Source organism: Astatotilapia calliptera, chromosome 3, assembly GCF_964374335.1.
Source record: "Astatotilapia calliptera chromosome 3, fAstCal68.1, whole genome shotgun sequence".
Taxonomy (NCBI): Eukaryota; Metazoa; Chordata; class Actinopteri; order Cichliformes; family Cichlidae; genus Astatotilapia; species Astatotilapia calliptera.
Window position 1 is genome coordinate 31,308,739 of NC_137424.1, and position 19,761 is coordinate 31,328,499.

Genomic DNA, 19,761 nt, shown 5'->3' on the forward strand with positions numbered 1-19,761 from the left:
CTGCTGACTTTGTGTTTTTATTCAGTCGCCTAACAGAAGTGCAGTAAGAAACGATTTAGCCCATCCTGATTTCTTAGCTGTTTGCATATTTGACACACTTACATGTTTCAGATCGTGAAGCAAATTTTTATGATAGATAAAGATGACCAGAGTCAGTGTAAAATAAAGCTTTTACATGTATTGCTGGGAGGTCGGCAGCTAAATAGATAGAAGGATGGATGATTGTATTTTGTGTACAATTGTTGAAGTGTAAAAAGGGTTGGCCCTCCGTGGTGCCCTAAGCAAAGTTTGATTTTTGGGGCCCTTTAATAGTGCCAATAATACTGATTAATGATCACCTACTATAAATGTATTTCATTTTCTAATGTTGATGTTGTTGTAATCCACAGTGAAAAATGTCATAAAAACAGAGAGAAACAATAGATCAAACCTGAGAGCTGCACAGTTGCAGCAGTGTGGTTTACGTCATTCTGTTGTCAGCCTGTTTTACACATCGGTGGTTTCTTATTGACATGTAAAAAGATCTGAAATCGTAGTAAATTCAGCTGCTATTGTGGGCTGGGGATGATTTACACTTAACATTTTAATAACTGGGTACTGAATGTCAGAGGCCCAATGTTCCCTCTAATTTTTCACGTGTCTGAGCGAACACACAAACTCCCTGAGCGATCCCTTGGACCAATGAGCGACATCAGACGTGTGCACTGTGGTCACGCCGGCATCGAATCCATCCAAGTTACATGGTTTATTAAAAGAATCAAATTACAGCGTTTACATTTATGTTAGACTACTTTTAATTAACTGCTTTAGCCCATTTACAATGAAAATGTAAAAAAAATCTTGTTCATGACCTGTGCAGTATGTTAACACTATTGGAAGCAAAAATAACTTGAACTCCAATTTCGAAAACACAACTTTCTTTTTTCTTTTATACAGCTCTGACTTGTATCATGAGTCTGTGGTCTGGGAGAGAGTCTGTAACTCTCTGTCTACAAAATATAGTAAATAATGACCAATGCTGAGCAATTAATTATATAGTTACTTCTTCAAAAAAGTAACTCAGTTTGGCAAACAAAGTTTTTTGCAGCTATTTTTTTAAATGCAGCCAAGGCGTTTTTAAATAAACATTTCAAACTATTTACAGAACAATCAGCTGTTCTGCATCAAATCTGATGCCACACAAATTATTTGTTCCCCTCCAAAAAATAATTTCTGTCCACTATGAGATAAAGGAAAAGAACAACAGCCTGATACCTGCAGGCCTGACAGCAGGAGATGCATCACTCCTGTAACACCTGTAACATTCAGCAGTCGCCTCATTGTTCTGACACACACAACAAAACTATTGACTACACTACACACTAACTACACAAGATTTGCGCTAAACGTTGCAAATCTCTCACATCTCAAAGCACCGCCGTTACTCCTAAAACTTCCCCCCGTTTCTTAACAACTAGACGCCACGTTGCCATATCATTCTTTGATTGGTCGACATGGTACTTTTTTGGACGAATAGGAAAGGCAGAGGGGGGTGGGGTTTGTTTTTGCTCACAGGTGGAGAGCGCTTTCGAGTGTTTTCCTTATAAAACGCCGTTTTTACCGTTTCTTCCTGCAGTAAATATAAACAACGATAGTATTCAGAAAGAAAACAAAACATTGCAGATGTTTTTATCACAACTCTGGTTTTACGTGGTCTAGCAACACAATTTAAAAACTGGTGTAAAGTCCCCAATTTTTCCGTCAATTGTTCCGTCTGTCCTGCTCACATCTCCAATGGTTGTACACGTTGTCATTAACATGGCTTCACTCCACATCAGCCACGCCGCTTTGCCAGCTAAAACACTGGTGTCGGCACATAAGGACGCTGTCATAGCCTGTCAACAACGTTGATTGGCTGCGCATATACGCATTATTGGCTGGACTATGGGATAAGGTGGCATCGTTCCCATATGGGAGCAGCCAGTCACTTACTGACCAACACTGCAAAACAGAATTGTTAAAGTATTAATTTTAATTTCAATTCAGGTTAGATTTTTTTTGGTGCGCAACGCAGAATTTCTGTGCGCAGAGACTGTGCCAGCAGTGCGCAATTGCGCACGTGCGCAGCTTAGAGGGAACATTGCATAGGCCCACTAAAAGTTACAAAATAAGCTACTATCAAATACATTTTCTGTAAACACATCAGAAGGTTATTTATGTGGCAAAAAGTTAGATCTATACAAAATGTTGCAGGGAAACGGAGAAGGAGCTCGTATAGGTTTGAGTTTTATTCACATCTATTGTGCGGGTACAAATAGCAGAGTGGAAAACTTTATATTTTGTGTTTGCAAACATTAATTTATGAAGATTAATTAACATGAGTGTAGCACAAAGTAAAGGTGAAAGCAGTATTCTGACATGACAGTGCAATCAAAACACATTTTGCCACAACAATCTGTGAATAATTGTGACAAACAACTGTCATTTTAATATTGGACAAACTAGTTGTGCAGCCCTAACCTGAAATATGCTGTTTGTTCTGAATGAAAAACGTTAGTCTTTGGTAAACATTTTAATCCCATTTATAGATGCAATATGTTATTTCAGTTAAGACTGAATGTTACCACACGTTCCCATCATTAGAGTGCATTTAAAGTGTGGAGAAGTCTGTGAAGGTTCTCAGTCATCCAGGTCATCGTAGTCTAAGGAGCTTGGAAAGAAAAGCGTCTGGACTTCTTTGAGTTACTTGAAGACGTTTCACCTCTCATCCGAGAAGCTTCTTCAGTTCTAAGGGTCAAATGGTGGAGAGTCCAAGCTGTATTGAAGAATTTCTAACTTCATGTAGGCTAAACAGCGGCCTAGAATTAGACTCAAAACCCTGCACTTGCCCAAAATAAAGGGGGCATTAATGTACCAGATTCAACAGAACTCCAGAAATAACTGCTAAGATGGGTCCAACACATCTGAGTTCATGCTGGAGGAACTGTGGGACACACTCTGCCAACCACACTCATATATTCTGGCTCTGCCCTAAACTCTGTGTATTCTGGAGGCAGATATTTGATGCTCTCAAAGACATTTTCCAAGGTAAATATTCCACTAAGTCCTACAGTAGCAGTGTTGGGAAGGATTGCAGAACATATTGACTGCAAAGCCAAAACTTACTTGCTAAATATATGACTCACTGCAGCCCTAAAATGCATAACTATCAGATGGTTAAAACCAGATATAATCTATGGATCCAGTGAGTGTCTGTCTGATGGAACAAATTACATACTCAGACTACAGAAACAAGTCTTTGAGAAACGGTGGGGACCCATGTTACCTTTCCTATTACAATGAAGAACACCACCTAATTTTGTGAGCTCTCTCTCTCTACACACGCACACACGTGTGTGCTGGACATTCATGGCTGCTTTGTGTAGTTACAGTTGAATAGAGGAAGTGTAGGATGTATCACTGCTGATTCAAAATAACATGTAAGAGTTTGTGGAATGTTCTTTGTCTGTGTGTCTGTATATAAGATGTAAGGGCGGTGGCCACAATTCAGAGATGGTCCTGGTGTTTCACTGGGAAGCTCTCTCCACATTGTAATGTGTTTATTAAACCCGCTTCAAATCAAGCTCACTGGGTGCAGGTTATTGTTAAATTTTCCTCAACAATTTGGCGTTGTCAGGCTGGATTCCTCAGGTGAGTTTTGCTGAATCACTGGTATGTGGTGACTGGCCATCCTGAGGTAAAATTGCCTCAGTCCCACCGTTCCTTTGTTTTCAAAAAGGGGGAACGGCGGGGTGTGCTTCAGCAACTCACACATGCAGGAATTTTTAAAAGAACCAAGAGAGGCACTGCAGAGGATCTGCATCAGTGAGCTGTTTTGATTTGGGAGGATTTTATATGGGTGTAATTCATGGTTTGTATCACTGCAGTGAAAACTGATGTTACTGATCACGAGAGAGGAACATATGTTAGTGACAAGTTTTTGTGTTGTGTCCCACCTGTATCTACACAGACCCTGTGGTCTATATCATGAGCACCTACACATTAAACAACTGTAACATTATAATGGCATCAAGCTCACACTGAGGCCTGTGGGGCACTATCAGCCAGTGAGACAACAGACAAATTTCAGTGTTTTAACATATGAATAACTTAAGGGCTACTTGTTTAAACAATGGAGGTGAACGATACATCATCATTTTACATGATAATATCACAGATGATAGACTAAATGAATAGATTTTAGGTGCTTGTGCATTCTTAAAGTCTGATATGTTGAACTGAACTGAGTGTGTCAGCTGTTCAAAGCCTCTCCCAGTCAGTGCTGTTCTCCATGCCTGTCTTACTGCACATGGTGTTATTAGCACAAACACTTTAAAGGTGAACATTTAGGACTTACTGCAAATGTTACTATGTCAAAGTTTCTGTGACTCAAACAGAGGAAATTTTGATTTTTTTATTTCCACACCTAATTTATTTAAAAGTATTTAATAGCATATAACACCCAAAATATGCTTCGGTTCACATTTAACTCCAGAAAATCATCAATCAAAACATGGATATTACCTGACCACAGATTCGTGGTGATGTCACTGCTCTTTTAACTGTTTGGTGTCTTTGCTTTGTTTGCTGGTTGTAGAAATGGTTTATTTGAGCTTTGAGCTGAGATTCAGAGGTTTCTGTGGACACTGCTCATGTCGGCACTTATATTTCTGACCTTTTCTTATAGCCGATTAAACATGATCTCCTCCCTTTTGCCCCCATTTTTGGTGGTGTAGGCACAAATGATCAGGCATGACATTTTCATAATAAATAAGATACTGCAAATAATTATTTGTGCGATTGAAGTGAATTGAAAATGTGTATGCAATCATACAGTTTTAAAGATTTGGCCTAAATAACGTTGGAGTGAATGAGTCTAAACATGATGACCAAACTAGTGACACACACACACACACACACACACACACACACACACACACACACACACACACACACACACACACACACACACACACACACACACACACACGCACAATGTTATGCCAGTTTCAGCTGAAACTATGTTTCAAACCATATTCTGGGTCTTTAGTTCACCATTTATGAGGTTTCAAGAAGAAAATAAAAGACAGATCTGAATGTTTGAAAATGTTTTGGAAAGATTCTGTAAAGATGAGATGAAAAATACTCAAAGGATAAATTTAATTGGTTTATTATTTAGATAAGGTGAAAAAAGTTAAACAAACAAATAAATGAAGAAAAAAGGCAGAGGAGAGAAAACCCCAACAATCCCCTCTGAGCAAGCACTTGGCGACATTGGGGAGGAAAAACTGCCTTTAAACGGGCAGAAACCTCCGGCAGAACCAGGCTCAGGAGGGACAGTCAACTGCCGGGACTGGTTGGGGGTTTTAAATGGATGATTCCTCATCCATTTAACACATCTTTGGTGGAGTTTAAATGTAAAATGGGCAAAATTCATCGTGATCGTGACTCCTCACATCAGCATGCTTGGTTACCCGACAACATTAAAACGACTTGCAAATATGTTTTAAATGGATGATTCCTCATCCATTTAAAACATCTTTGGTTGCATTTAAATGTAAAATGTGCAAAATTCCTCACGATCGTGACTCCTCATGTCAGCAGGCTTGGTTAGACGATCACAAAAAAATGACTCGCAGAGATGTTTTAAATGGATGATTCCTCATCCATTTAAAACATCTTTGGTTGCGTTTAAATGTAAAATGCACAAAATTCCTCGCGATCGTGACTCCTCACGTCAGCAGGCTTGGTTAGACGATCACAAAAAAATGACTCGCAAAGATGTTTTAAGTGGATGATTCCTCATCCATTTAAAGCATCTTTGGTTGCGTTTAAATGTAAAATGCGCAAAATTCCTCACGATCGTGACTCCTCACGTCAGCAGGCTTGGTTAGACGATCACAAAAAAATGACTCGCAAAGATGTTTTAAGTGGATGATTCCTCATCCATTTAAAGCATCTTTGGTTGCGTTTAAATGTAAAATGCGCAAAATTCCTCGCGATCGTGACTCCTCACGTCAGCAGGCTTGGTTAGACGATCACAAAAAAATGACTCGCAAAGATGTTTTAAGTGGATGATTCCTCATCCATTTAAAACATCTTTGGTTGCGTTTAAATGTAAAATGCGCAAAATTCTTCACGATCGTGACTCCTCAAGCATGCTTGGTTAGACGATCACAAAAAAATGACTCGCAAAGATGTTTTAAATGGATGAGGAATCATCCATTTAAAACATCTTTGGTTGCGTTTAAATGTAAAATGCGCAAAGTTCCTCGCGATCATGACTCCTCACGTCAGCAGGCTTGGTTAGACGATCACAAAAAAATGACTCGCAAAGATGTTTTACATGGATGAGGAATCATCCATTTAAAACATCTTTGGTGGAGTTTAAATGTAAAATGCGCAAAATTCCTCATTTTACGCAGGACTCCTCACGTCAGCATGCTTGGTTAGACAATCACAAAAAAATGACTCGCAAAGATGTTTTAAATGGATGAGGAATCATCCATTTAAAACATCTTTGGTGGAGTTTAAATGTAAAATGCGCAAAATTCCTCGCGATCGTGACTCCTCACGTCAGCAGGCTTGGTTAGACGATCACAACAAAACGACTCGCAAAGATGTTTTAAGTGGATGATTCCTCATCCATTTAAAGCATCTTTGGTTGCATTTAAATGTAAAATGCGCAAAATTCCTCACGATCGTGACTCCTCACGTCAGCAGGCTTGGTTAGACGATCACAACAAAACGACTCGCAAAGATGTTTTAAGTGGATGATTCCTCATCCATTTAAAACATCTTTGGTTGCGTTTAAATGTAAAATGCGCAAAATTCCTCGCGATCGTGACTCCTCACGTCAGCAGGCTTGGTTAGACGATCACAAAAAAATGACTCGCAAAGATGTTTTAAGTGGATGATTCCTCATCCATTTAAAACATCTTTGGTTGGGTTTAAATGTAAAATGCGCAAAATTCCTCGCGATCGTGACTCCTCACGTCAGCATGCTTGGTTAGACGATCACAAAAAAATGACTCGCAAAGATGTTTTAAATGGATGAGGAATCATCCATTTAAAACATCTTTGGTTGGGTTTAAATGTAAAATGCACAAAATTCCTCGCGATCGTGACTCCTCACGTCAGCAGGCTTGGTTAGACGATCACAAAAAAATGACTCGCAAATATGTTTAAATGGATGATTCCTCATCCATTTAAAACATCTTTGGTTGGGTTTAAATGTAAAATGAGCAAAATTCCTCGCGATCGTGACTCCTCACGTCAGCAGGCTTGGTTAGACGATCACAAAACAACGACTCGCAAAGATGTTTTAAGTGGATGATTCCTCATCCATTTAAAACATCTTTGGTTGCGTTTAAATGTAAAATGAGCAAAATTCCTCGCGATCGTGACTCCTCACGTCAGCAGGCTTGGTTAGACGATCACAAAAAAATGACTCGCAGAGATGTTTTAAATGGATGATTCCTCATCCATTTAAAACATCTTTGGTTGCGTTTAAATGTAAAATGCACAAAATTCCTCGCGATCGTGACTCCTCACGTCAGCATGCTTGGTTAGACGATCACAAAAAAATGACTCGCAAAGATGTTTTAAGTGGATGAGGAATCATCCATTTAAAACATCTTTGTGAGTCATTTAAATGTAAAATGTGCAAAATTCCTCACGATCGTGACTCCTCATGTCAGCAGGCTTGGTTAGACGATCACAACAAAACGACTCGCAGAGATGTTTTAAATGGATGATTCCTCATCCATTTAAAACATCTTTGGTGGCGTTTAAATGTAAAATGCGCAAAATTCCTCGCGATCGTGACTCCTCACGTCAGCATGCTTGGTTAGACGATCACAAAAAAATGACTCGCAGAGATGTTTTAAATGGATGATTCCTCATCCATTTAAAACATCTTTGGTGGCGTTTAAATGTAAAATGCGCAAAATTCCTCGCGATCGTGACTCCTCACGTCAGCAGGCTTGGTTAGACGATCACAAAAAAATGACTCGCAAAGATGTTTTAAGTGGATGATTCCTCATCCACTTAAAACATCTTTGGTTGCGTTTAAATGTAAAATGCGCAAAATTCTTCACGATCGTGACTCCTCAAGCATGCTTGGTTAGACGATCACAAAAAAATGACTCGCAAAGATGTTTTAAATGGATGAGGAATCATCCATTTAAAACATCTTTGGTTGCGTTTAAATGTAAAATGCGCAAAGTTCCTCGCGATCGTGACTCCTCACGTCAGCATGCATGGTTAGACGATCACAAAAAAATGACTCGCAAAGATGTTTTACATGGATGATTCCTCATCCATTTAAAACATCTTTGGTGGAGTTTAAATGTAAAATGCGCAAAATTCCTCATTTTACGCAGGACTCCTCACGTCAGCATGCTTGGTTAGACAATCACAAAAAAATGACTCGCAAAGATGTTTTAAATGGATGAGGAATCATCCATTTAAAACATCTTTGGTGGAGTTTAAATGTAAAATGCACAAAATTCCTCACGATCGTGACTCCTCATGTCAGCAGGCTTGGTTAGACGATCACAAAAAAATGACTCGCAAAAATGTTTTAAGTGGATGATTCCTCATCCATTTAAAACATCTTTGGTTGGGTTTAAATGTAAAATGCGCAAAATTCCTCACGATCGTGACTCCTCATGTCAGCAGGCTTGGTTAGACGATCACAAAAAAATGACTCGCAAAGATGTTTTAAATGGATGATTCCTCATCCATTTAAAACATCTTTGGTTGGGTTTAAATGTAAAATGCACAAAATTCCTCGCGATCGTGACTCCTCACGTCAGCAGGCTTGGTTAGACGATCACAAAAAAATGACTCGCAAATATGCTTAAATGGATGATTCCTCATCCAATTAAAACATCTTTGGTTGCGTTTAAATGTAAAATGTGCAAAATTCCTCGCGATCGTGACTCCTCACGTCAGCAGGCTTGGTTAGACGATCACAAAACAACGACTCGCAAAGATGTTTTAAGTGGATGATTCCTCATCCATTTAAAACATCTTTGGTTGCGTTTAAATGTAAAATGAGCAAAATTCCTCGCGATCGTGACTCCTCACGTCAGCAGGCTTGGTTAGACGATCACAAAAAAATGACTCGCAAAGATGTTTTAAGTGGATGATTCCTCATCCATTTAAAACATCTTTGGTTGCGTTTAAATGTAAAATGAGCAAAATTCCTCGCGATCGTGACTCCTCACGTCAGCAGGCTTGGTTAGACGATCACAAAAAAATGACTCGCAAAGATGTTTTAAGTGGATGATTCCTCATCCATTTAAAACATCTTTGGTTGCGTTTAAATGTAAAATGAGCAAAATTCCTCGCGATCGTGACTCCTCACGTCAGCAGGCTTGGTTAGACGATCACAAAAAAATGACTCGCAAAGATGTTTTAAGTGGATGATTCCTCATCCATTTAAAACATCTTTGGTGGCGTTTAAATGTAAAATGAGCAAAATTCCTCGCGATCGTGACTCCTCACGTCAGCAGGCTTGGTTAGACGATCACAAAAAAATGACTCGCAAAGATGTTTTAAGTGGATGATTCCTCATCCATTTAAAACATCTTTGGTGGCGTTTAAATGTAAAATGAGCAAAATTCCTCGCGATCGTGACTCCTCACGTCAGCAGGCTTGGTTAGACGATCACAAAAAAATGACTCGCAAAGATGTTTTAAATGGATGAGGAATCATCCATTTAAAATATCTTTGGTTGCGTTTAAATGTAAAATGCGCAAAATTCCTCGCGATCGTGACTCCTCACGTCAGCATGCTTGGTTAGACGATCACAAAAAAATGACTCGCAGAGATGTTTGAAATGGATGATTCCTCATCCATTTAAAACATCTTTGGTTGCGTTTAAATGTAAAATGCGCAAAATTCCTCGCGATCGTGACTCCTCACGTCAGCAGGCTTGGTTAGACGATCACAAAAAAATGACTCGCAAAGATGTTTTAAGTGGATGATTCCTCATCCATTTAAAACATCTTTGGTTGCGTTTAAATGTAAAATGCGCAAAATTCGTCGTTTTACGCAGGACTCCTCACGTCAGCATGCATCTTTGGCTCTCCAACGGGAGATTGAGAGACCAGCGTTGGACTGGTTTCCTCTCCACTTGGTGACAGTGGGGAGGAAAAACTGCCTGTAAACGAGGACAAACCTCCGGCAGAACCAGGCTCAGGAGGGGACAGTCAACTGCTGGGACTGGTTGGTGGGGTTAACAGAGGTGGAGCAAGACGAGGCTACATCAGGTGAGGAAGCCGTAGCGTCTGTCCTCTGGAACAAGTGGAACCATTTCTTCTTTACGTACTTTCTTACTTTTCCAGGAGCGCTTTTCTTCTCCAGGATGATTTCTCAGCTCGTGGATGGTTTCTGATGCTGCTGCTGAAACGAACTGAAACTTGCTGTTGCTCACCCCTATTTATAGAAAAACACCAAAGGATTCTTAAGATCTATGACATCATCACTCCCTAAGCCAATGAGATTGTCGCTTTGGAGCGTGATGTCACAGGAGGCGGGCCACGCCCCCCGCCGCCATGACAGCTTCAGCTATGGTTCGTACGTGTTGTGTAGTCGGTTGCAACGTTAGATCTCACGATCGTGAAGGCAAGAAACTGGATAATGGGCTCTTTTCATCGTTTTCCATCCTGGCGGCGACGTGAGGGATCCCATGTATCCGATATCACCAAACAAAGACGCCAGGCATGGATTGCAGCGGTGAGACGAGCGGATATCGAGTTCCGTGCAATCTCCAGCTTTTTGTTGGTTTGCTCGCGGCATTTTCTCTCCGGTGAGTTCTAAATTAATTCATATCACTATTAAAAGGCTTTTAGTGTTTTTTCTCAATGCGCTGCGGTCATAGATAATGAGATAAAACATGCTAACGTGTGATGCTGCACAACCACGTCATGTCGACTGAGTAGCTTTTGATTTGGCATTATTTCAGGCAAACCAGCATATGAAATGGATGTAACAAATCCAGACTGGGCACCAACACTGGGGCACGACGACAAACCTGTGTCAGACTCGGACCGGCACGCAAGGCGTATGCAACAGAAGCGAAAAAGAGCACCCATTGCAGGTAAACACCCCCCCTCCAAAAACATACTAAATTGCTCTTATGGTACACTAATCCACACATAACTTAAAGATGAATCACACACCTGTCATTGGAATATTGGTGTACATTAACCTTTTGTCTATGTACTATTTTTATCTTACAGGCTTGATGATCGATGAAGGTCTGACAGAAGAACAACAACAAAATAAACATGTCATGGAGGCAGTGGACAGCAATTGTGTTGGACAAGTGGAGGTTGACGTACCAGCTGCAAATGTGGACAGTGGTGATGGAGTGACAGCGTCACGGAAGCTGAAGGGCAGACGAAGGATTGTGTGTGCAGTCAACAGGGCAGAGCAGAAATAAACCGGCTGTTGGAGGAGAACAGACTGCTTCGAGCACAGTTGCAAAAGACAGAGCTGAATGAAACTTTCTTAAAGGACGATACCGAAAAAGTAAGATATTACACTGGACTACATTGTTATGCTGTCTTAATGTCCCTCTTCAACACTGTCAAAGATTTCCTGCCAATATCGAAGAAACTGACAGGTTTCCAAATGCTCTTACTCACACTAATGCGTCTGAGACTTGATCTTCCAGTCCAGCATCTTTTCATCTATTCGATGTGTCCCACAAAACACTGTCTTCTGTCTTCACCGATACCATTGATGTTTTGTATGCCGACTTAGGAGCACTGGTGCACTGGCCTGAGAGGCACTGTCTGCAGGCGACAATGCCTCCACAGTTTACTGAAACTTTTGGAAAACGAGTAGCCATCATTGTTGACTGTTTTGAGATTCGAACAGAAAGACCATCTAATTTAAAGGCACGCGCACAAACATACTCTCATTACAAGGGTACACACACCATAAAATACCTCATCGGGATTACACCCAATGGAGCTATTTCTTTCATTTCCAGGGGATGGGGGGGTCGTGCATCAGATAAACACATCACAGAGAGATGTGGCATTCTTCAAAAGCTGTTACCAGGGGACGTAGTATTGGCTGACAGAGGCTTTGACATCAGAGATGCTGCAGGAATGATGTGTGCACAGGTCAAGATTCCAGCTTTCACAAAAGGCTACGACGTGCCCACCTGAGAATTCATGTTGAGCGAGTAGCAGGTAGTTTGCGCAACAAGTTCAAAATGTTACACACTACAATGCCAATCCGATTACTCTTATCATGTGACGATTGATAAGATCGTTAAGGTTTGCTGTGTTTTTGTTAATATGTGCCCCAGTGTTGTTGTCAAACCAGGGCCAAATGACACTCTCTCCTGTTGAGTATTCTTAAAGCTGTTTTTTTGGATGTACAGTACATTGTAAATAGTTGTACTTTGTGTGAAGTTGTTTTAATAAAACAAAAAAGAATAGTATATTTGTTTGTTTTTCTTTAGATCTATTCACATGTACACAGCAATCACATAAAAATGAAATGCAAACTATTTACATCGCACCACACAGCTGTCATCAATCTTTAACCACAACATGAAACATTACAGGCTATTTAGAGCAGCACGTTGTTTCGAGAAGTATTTCCCAACAAGTTCAGGAAGGCACACTTTACGAAAGAAGTCTTGTGCTTGCTTTAAGCGCGGTTTCCAGAAATCCACAGCAGGGAAGACGCGAATCACAGCAAGGTCTCTCTGTGTCCACACAACGAGGTCACAGTGGTTGGCGCCCGTAACAATTTTTTCAAAGTACCGTCTCTTGGCGTCTTGCACAATCGGTCGCGATACAGCCCTTTGTCTTTTGCGCTGATTTTGAGCATGGTTCTGGCAGTCCCGAATCCAACACTCCAACACTGTGTGCTTGTTTTGCTTTCTGGCCTACTGACATGGCGCCGTGATCCCACAATGCACTGCGGCGTGATGTCAACTCCAAAGCCCTATTTTTTTTTAAACTGTTTTCAAACTTAACTTAAAATTTCAGTGTTTTATTTGTATATTGCAAAATCACAATAATCTTCCAATTTAGAACTACAAGTAAAAAAAATTTATTTTCATAAACCACGCAGAGCCGCACCATAAGGACTAAAGAGCCGCGTGCGGTTGCCGACCCCTGATCTAAAGGGTTTAACAAAAAGCTTCCTGCTGGAAAATGAAATGTCCCCACTGGGCGATCGTGGCTCAAGAGTTGGGGGTTCGCCTTGTAATCGGAAGGTTCCTGGTTTGAGCCCCGGCTTGGACAGTCTTGGTCGTTGTGTCCTTGGGTAAGACACTTCACCTGTTGCCTACTGGTGGTGGTCAGAGGGCCTGGTGGCATCAGTATCCGGCAGCCTCGCCTCTGTTAGTGAAAGTGAAACATGCTTTCATCTGTTTTTGGTAATGTGCTGGAAAAGCTTGAAAATTGACCTTGAATGTGCTTAAAAAGTGCTTGAATTTGACCCTGAAAAATGTGTATGAACCCTGCATATATTGCAGTATTTACAGTTTATAGCAGGACTTTCATGGCAACAGCTAATCTTTATTTTGTTTACTGGGAAATGAAATGCTGCCAATTCACAAAGCTGTGTTTCAGCTGCACTTCCTGTTATAGACTTGTGATGCACACAGGCTCTGTTCCAGCACTCAGCATGTTCTTCCTCATTTTCTCCACCAGGGGGAGTTCCTAAACTATGACATCCTGATAGGAGTGAACCAGGGAGAGGGGCTGAAGTTTGTGGACGACAGTGAGGACAGCGACGGCATCTCAGCTGCGGCGTTCGACTACACCATCTCCAACTTTGTTGACAACCTCTACGGATACCCAGAGGGTGAGGACGCCACCTCTGTACACTGCCACTTTTTCAGTTATTCCATTTTACAGCCTCCTCTCACTTAACTGCATTTTGCAGCATCATCAGGTTTTGTCTTATTAGGAGCCGCGTTTGTTGATCTGTTAGTTTTTTTCTGTTTGCTGTATTCATTAAAATAAACGGATAATCATCAAAATGACAAATGTGGACAATTATCAAAGCTTACATTACAGTTCTGACAGCTTGAGTTCACATGAATTTTCAAAAGAATATAAAAACCTGTGAAAGTGCTTTAAGCGTTTAAAACATGCGAGTAAAGAATGGAATCAGTAACATGTGAGCCCAGTGAAGTGCATCAAACAAGACAAGCGTGCTAAAGAGAGCCACTCATCCACATCACGGCGTGTCTGCGCCTTAACCTTTGAGGCTCTGTGGGCAGTAATGCTATCATCCCCCAGGTAGTCGGCTCCCAGTCTCAGTGTCTGTGTTTCTGACAGATCGGCCTGCGAACCCGTCACAGCCGGACCACAGTCACAGTACAGACATGTTTGGATAATGCAGTCATGCTTCCTCTCTGTGCCTGTCACTCGTTCTGTTATCTGAAAGACTTTTTTTTTTCCTCTCTAGATTTCTCACTCGCTTCCTGGCTCTTGGTTCATCTCACCAACATTTGCTTTGGTTTCATATCTGTTGATCAGACCGATCTCTTAAAAAATGTCTTGCACTGCTGTTACTTTACTCTTAGCAGTTTTTCACTTTTATCTTTCTTCCCCCTCCTTTTGTCCCCTCCTGTGCTTCTTCACCAGGCAAAGACATCCTGAGGGAGACCATTAAGTTCATGTACACAGACTGGGCGGACAGGGACAACGGAGACATGCGGCGGAAGACTCTGTTGGCCCTGTTTACGGACCACCAGTGGGTGGCACCAGCTGTGGCCACTGCCAAACTCCATGCTGAGTTTCAGTCCCCAGTTTACTTTTACACGTTCTACCACCACTGCCAGACGGAGACGCGGCCCGAGTGGCCCGAGTGGGCCGACGCCGCGGAGACGAGATAACTTACGTGTTCGGCGTACCGATGATCGGTGCCACGGACCTGTTCCCGTGCAACTTCTCCAAGAACGATGTGATGCTGAGCGCTGTGGTCATGACTTACTGGACTAACTTCGCAAAGACTGGGTAGGCCTCATGTCGTAGTGTAAACTGTACACGTTACTGTATGTTCTCTGATAGCCTTCTAGTCATGTTGAATACTTGAATCTGGGTTGCTAGTTTAATTCTCGTGTGGCTTTGAAGAATTGAACATACTGGTTCACCAAAAGCATCCAGATCCCAGAGCAGCCGGTTGGTCTTAGATAGTTGAAAGGTTGCACAGAGAATGGGCCTCCTGTCTGTATTCAGTGTATTGATGCCACATGTTACTTATAATGGAGACTGAATATAACTTTGAACTGAAACGTTTAACCTTTATGCTCCACCAGGGACCCCAACCTGCCCGTCCCTCAGGACACCAAGTTCATTCATACCAAGCCCAACCGCTTCGAGGAGGTCATCTGGACCAAGTTCAACTCGAAGGACAAGCAGTACCTTCACATCGGTTTGAAACCTCGTGTCAGAGACAACTACAGAGCTAACAAAGTGGCCTTTTGGCTGGAATTAGTCCCTCATCTTCACAGCCTGCACGACGTGCTCTTTCCCACCACTACGCGCTCCCCTGCAGGTCGTGACCCCGGCACCACGAGGCCCAGGAACAACGTTCCTTGAACCACTCGTCATCCTTACCCTACCTTCCCGTCAGATCCCGAGCCCGAGGGCTCAGAGCGCCCGCCCCAGGACCTCTTTCCCGGAGACACCCGCGACTACTCCACCGAACTGAGCGTGACAGTTGCAGTTGGAGCGTCGCTCCTCTTCCTCAACATCCTGGCCTTCGCCGCCCTTTACTACAAGCGTGACAAGCGGCACGAGATGCGCCGGCACCGGCTGTCCCCTCAGCGGGGCGGCCCCGCCAACGACCTGGCTCACAGCCAGGAGGAGGAGATCATGTCCCTGCAGATGAAGCACTCAGAGCACGACGCTCACCACGACATGGAGCCCCTGCGACCCCACGACATCCTGCGGCCCGCCTGCCCTCCCGACTACACCCTGGCACTGCGCCGCGCCCCCGACGACGTGCCGCTGATGACGCCAAACACCATCACCATGATCCCCAGCACCATCACCAGCATGCAGCCTCTTCACGCCTTCAACACATTCCCCTCCACCGGCCACAACAACACCCTGCCCCACCCCCACTCCACCACCAGGGTATAGTAGGGACAGGCCCGACACAGCGCCACCTAGGGACCAGGAACACTGGCTCTGCTACCGCTCTGGAAGGGAGGCCTCTAGACGTGGGCCTTCGTTCTGTCCTCTTATTCTCTTCTTTCTCCAAAAGCAACTACACCTGCTGCGTCATGTGCTGTAAAACTTGGCAGCTCCCTCCACTGGTGGCATGTGGAGGTGCAACTGAAGTGTACAGCAGCAGATGAGCAGTTTGGGGTGGGGGTGGGGTGGGTGACTCAGATCTTTCAAAGATACTGTTTTCAAAGACGGTCTGCTGTTTCCAGGCTCAAGACCTCCAACATTTGTCAAAGGGACGAATGCTCTCTCGCTCCTCGCTGTTTTCTCTTTTTTACGTTGGCGTCATCTCTTTTTCCATCTCCTGTGTGTTATGTGCACATTATGCTTCTCTTTTCTACATCCCTGTTTTACTACTGCTCTCTTCCTCTCATTTGACACGCCTCCCTCCTGTTCTTCTCTAAAAATTCCCGATCTGCTGAGCAGTTTGGAGGGGGGAGGCGTACACTAAGCATATAACTATGAAAACACTGATATCTTTCATTCTACCAGCATTTTTAGGTGCCAAGTAAGTACTGCTGTGTTTCATTTCTCATCGAGGGAGCAGAAAAACGAAAGAAAAATAAAGTATCGCTATTTACCGTCAACTAACAGAGTTCTGTCATGTTCTCGTGACAAAGTGCCAAACTGGCCTCAGTCGTGTTTTCCTTTCTTTCATCTTCTCTTTTTTTGTTGTTTTGTTTGAAGCATTTGTTTAATTGTTGTTTTTTATTGTGTGGAAATAATTTTTCTGAAAATATAGATATAGAGAAATGATATTATATATAGTTCTATATAAAATGTGTACAAAGGAGAAAGTATATAAAAGGGTTTTCTCAGTGGGGGATCTATGCATGAATTATTTTTAAAGACGCGGGGAAAAGGACACTGTACCTGTCGATGCACGTTTCCCAAAATCTAAACGAGTCATATCGCTCCATGTTTGCTACTTTTGGTTTTTGGTTTTCTCCCGCAGAGTAAGAGCATCGCAGGAGCTCCTGAAGTCAAACGACGCCTCCCAGCACTCATTTATTAAAACGGAGTCGATGCCAAAAGTCTTAAACGTTAGAATCAAAGCAACAGCTGTGAACTCAGTCATGGTGTCATGTGCAGCCTTCATCTTACTGTCACTACTTTTTCATTTTAGGGTACGTGAGGTAAAGCGTCCGTCGATGTAGCTTGATTGTACAAAATTATTTTTCTACGTTATTAACAAAACAGAGCAGAGACTGATGCTGCTCCTGTCTGACCCCCTTATGTCGTGTGTGTGTGTGTGTGTGTGTGTGTGTGTGTGTGTGTGTGTGTGTGTGTGTGTGTGTGTGTGTGTGTGTGTGTGGGAGTGGCAGTCGCTGTGTGAGTGTGATATCACATCTGCATCACTCAAGCGTAGACGGGCCCGCGTCAGACAACAATAAACAAAAAGCAGAAAAAGGCCAACAGTAAAAACTCAGACTCCAGCATGAGCTCCTTCCTGCTGCTTAACCAATCACCTTCCTCCATATCATCACTGCTCCCTCCCTCCTCCTCTCTCCATCCTACACCACCTTTGTTATTTAACACCGACCCCCCCCAATCTGATAATCAGACAAATTCCCAAACACCTGACTTCACTGTGTCGACACCGTTCCTGACTATTTCTGACCTCAGTTCAGCTCTGATATTATCCTCACATTAAGGGTTCGTTCACCTGCCTGCAGATGATCTGTGAGCTCGTCGGTTGTAAATTAAACTCTAAGCACACTGAGGGTAACCGGGAGGCGTTCAGGGCCTGCAGTGCAGAGCTGCAACATGACAAAAAGGGATGGGGGCTCAGATCTCCTGAACAGGGTGGAAACAACACGGTGGGTTTGTGCTGTTTGTGATTCCTGCTCCGTCACTCTGGTGGAGACGACTGCAGCTCAGCAGCGCTCCCTGCTGATCCTCTGATGAAGATGTCAACAGTATGTAAACTGAGCTGATGTGCTGCTGTTTGAGCCCACGTGGTAGCGTACGTCCAGTATGGGAGAACTTAGTCACCGGTGCTGTCTTTGCTTGTGCTCTAGCTTTAGCCTGTTTGATTGTTTGATTTCTATTTTATTACTGCCTAAAAGGGGAGGTGGGGGAAACACATGCCTGACTTCTCCTGTCAGAGGTTTTGTAAGCTCACTGGAAGGGAAACGTGCACAATGTAAATCATAAAACAACTGACTGGGGCTGTGCTGCAGGTGGATCAGTGCTGTGGACAGTAGCTGTGGAAAAGAGACTGGACAAAGACTCTCAGCCTTAAATACAGGACAGAGGATGATCCGATCATCTTTCAGCTAACAGTGTCGAGCAGAAGGACGGCCGGCTGATGCGTCCGTACGAACCCTTTTGTACTCACTCCTGTGTATAAGGAGGCGGCGAGGGGTTGTGTAGTTAACCTCAGCACCACACAGCTACAGCAGAGGAGAGAACACAAACGAGTCCTTTCATTCGGCTCTGTTCTTTCTCCTTGTCTGTTTTATAAGCTAACACTAGAGGGCGCCATTGTGGCCCATTCAGCGCTCACTCTGAGGTCACTGGACAGAGAAGAAAATACCAAACTGGGAGACGGATGGAGACGAAACATCTGGAAGATCAGAACTGTACATTTTTAAGTGTAAGAAAAAAAACAGACAAAATATTTGTAAATATTAAGTTTCTTGTTTATTTTGTTTTGTTTTTTTGGGGTTTTTTGGAGTGAATGAATGATATGCTTATTTTGTGATGACAAAAGACAACAGGTGCAGTTTGTAATGAGAAGAAAAAAATGGCCGTTAGCTTGAGGTTTCAAATGAGTTCATCCTTACCACCGATCAGTTTTGTCTTTGTCTTTTCAACATTTATTTTATTTTTGTCATAACGTTGATCGTTATCATGTGACCATCCTGTAGCAGGAAGGTCGCTGTAGCAGAAGTCATCTCCACTGAAGCCCGCTCACAGCAGAGGGCCAGTCATGCTGTTTATTAGCATTTGCTAGTTTTCAGTGAGAAAAAACATTTTCATCAAGTTTTAAATCCTTTCGTTGCTCTTTTCTCTGTGATTGTCATAAAATCGTCGTCCTCTTTTCAAGCCTTAGCTCGCTTTTATTTTGAAAAATGAGTCTTGTGATCAGAGATGAATCTGTGCTGCATGATGTGCGTAACATCAGAGCGATAAAAGCCAGCTTTGCCTTTCAGTGATTCGCAGTAAGGACATAAATGACCTAAACTGAGACTGAAAAAAGTGCAGTCAGTTAAATGTTAGCTCACCTAACATGTAGCAGTGTTTACATGTAGCCATGTTTGACAGACTCCAGGGCTTTGATACCATAAGATGCCTCATATCCTCACAGACTCATGAGATCACACAGGTGGTCTGACCTGCTCGTGTCACACTGTGCTGTCTGTCTGTCTGTCCGTTGTTTTTCTCCTGCAGTGATGTTATGTAGCAGAAAAACAGTTGGATGCTGGAAAAGTGCAGAACGATGGGTGACGTGTGGAGAACATCACAGTCTGTGTGTGTTCAACAGCTGTTAGAGCCACACTTTGTCCTTTCT

General features: G+C 42.7%; 1 pseudogene across 1 annotated transcript; it reads left to right on the plus strand.

Moving 5' to 3' along the window:
- Positions 1-11,397: 11,397 nt before the first annotated feature.
- Positions 11,398-17,787, plus strand: LOC145419281 (neuroligin-2-like; annotated as a pseudogene). Its single transcript, XR_013906963.1, has 4 exons — positions 11,398-11,562; positions 13,713-13,866; positions 14,655-15,026; positions 15,329-17,787. The product of XR_013906963.1 is annotated as a neuroligin-2-like (transcript).
- The last annotated feature ends 1,974 nt before the right edge of the window (positions 17,788-19,761 follow it).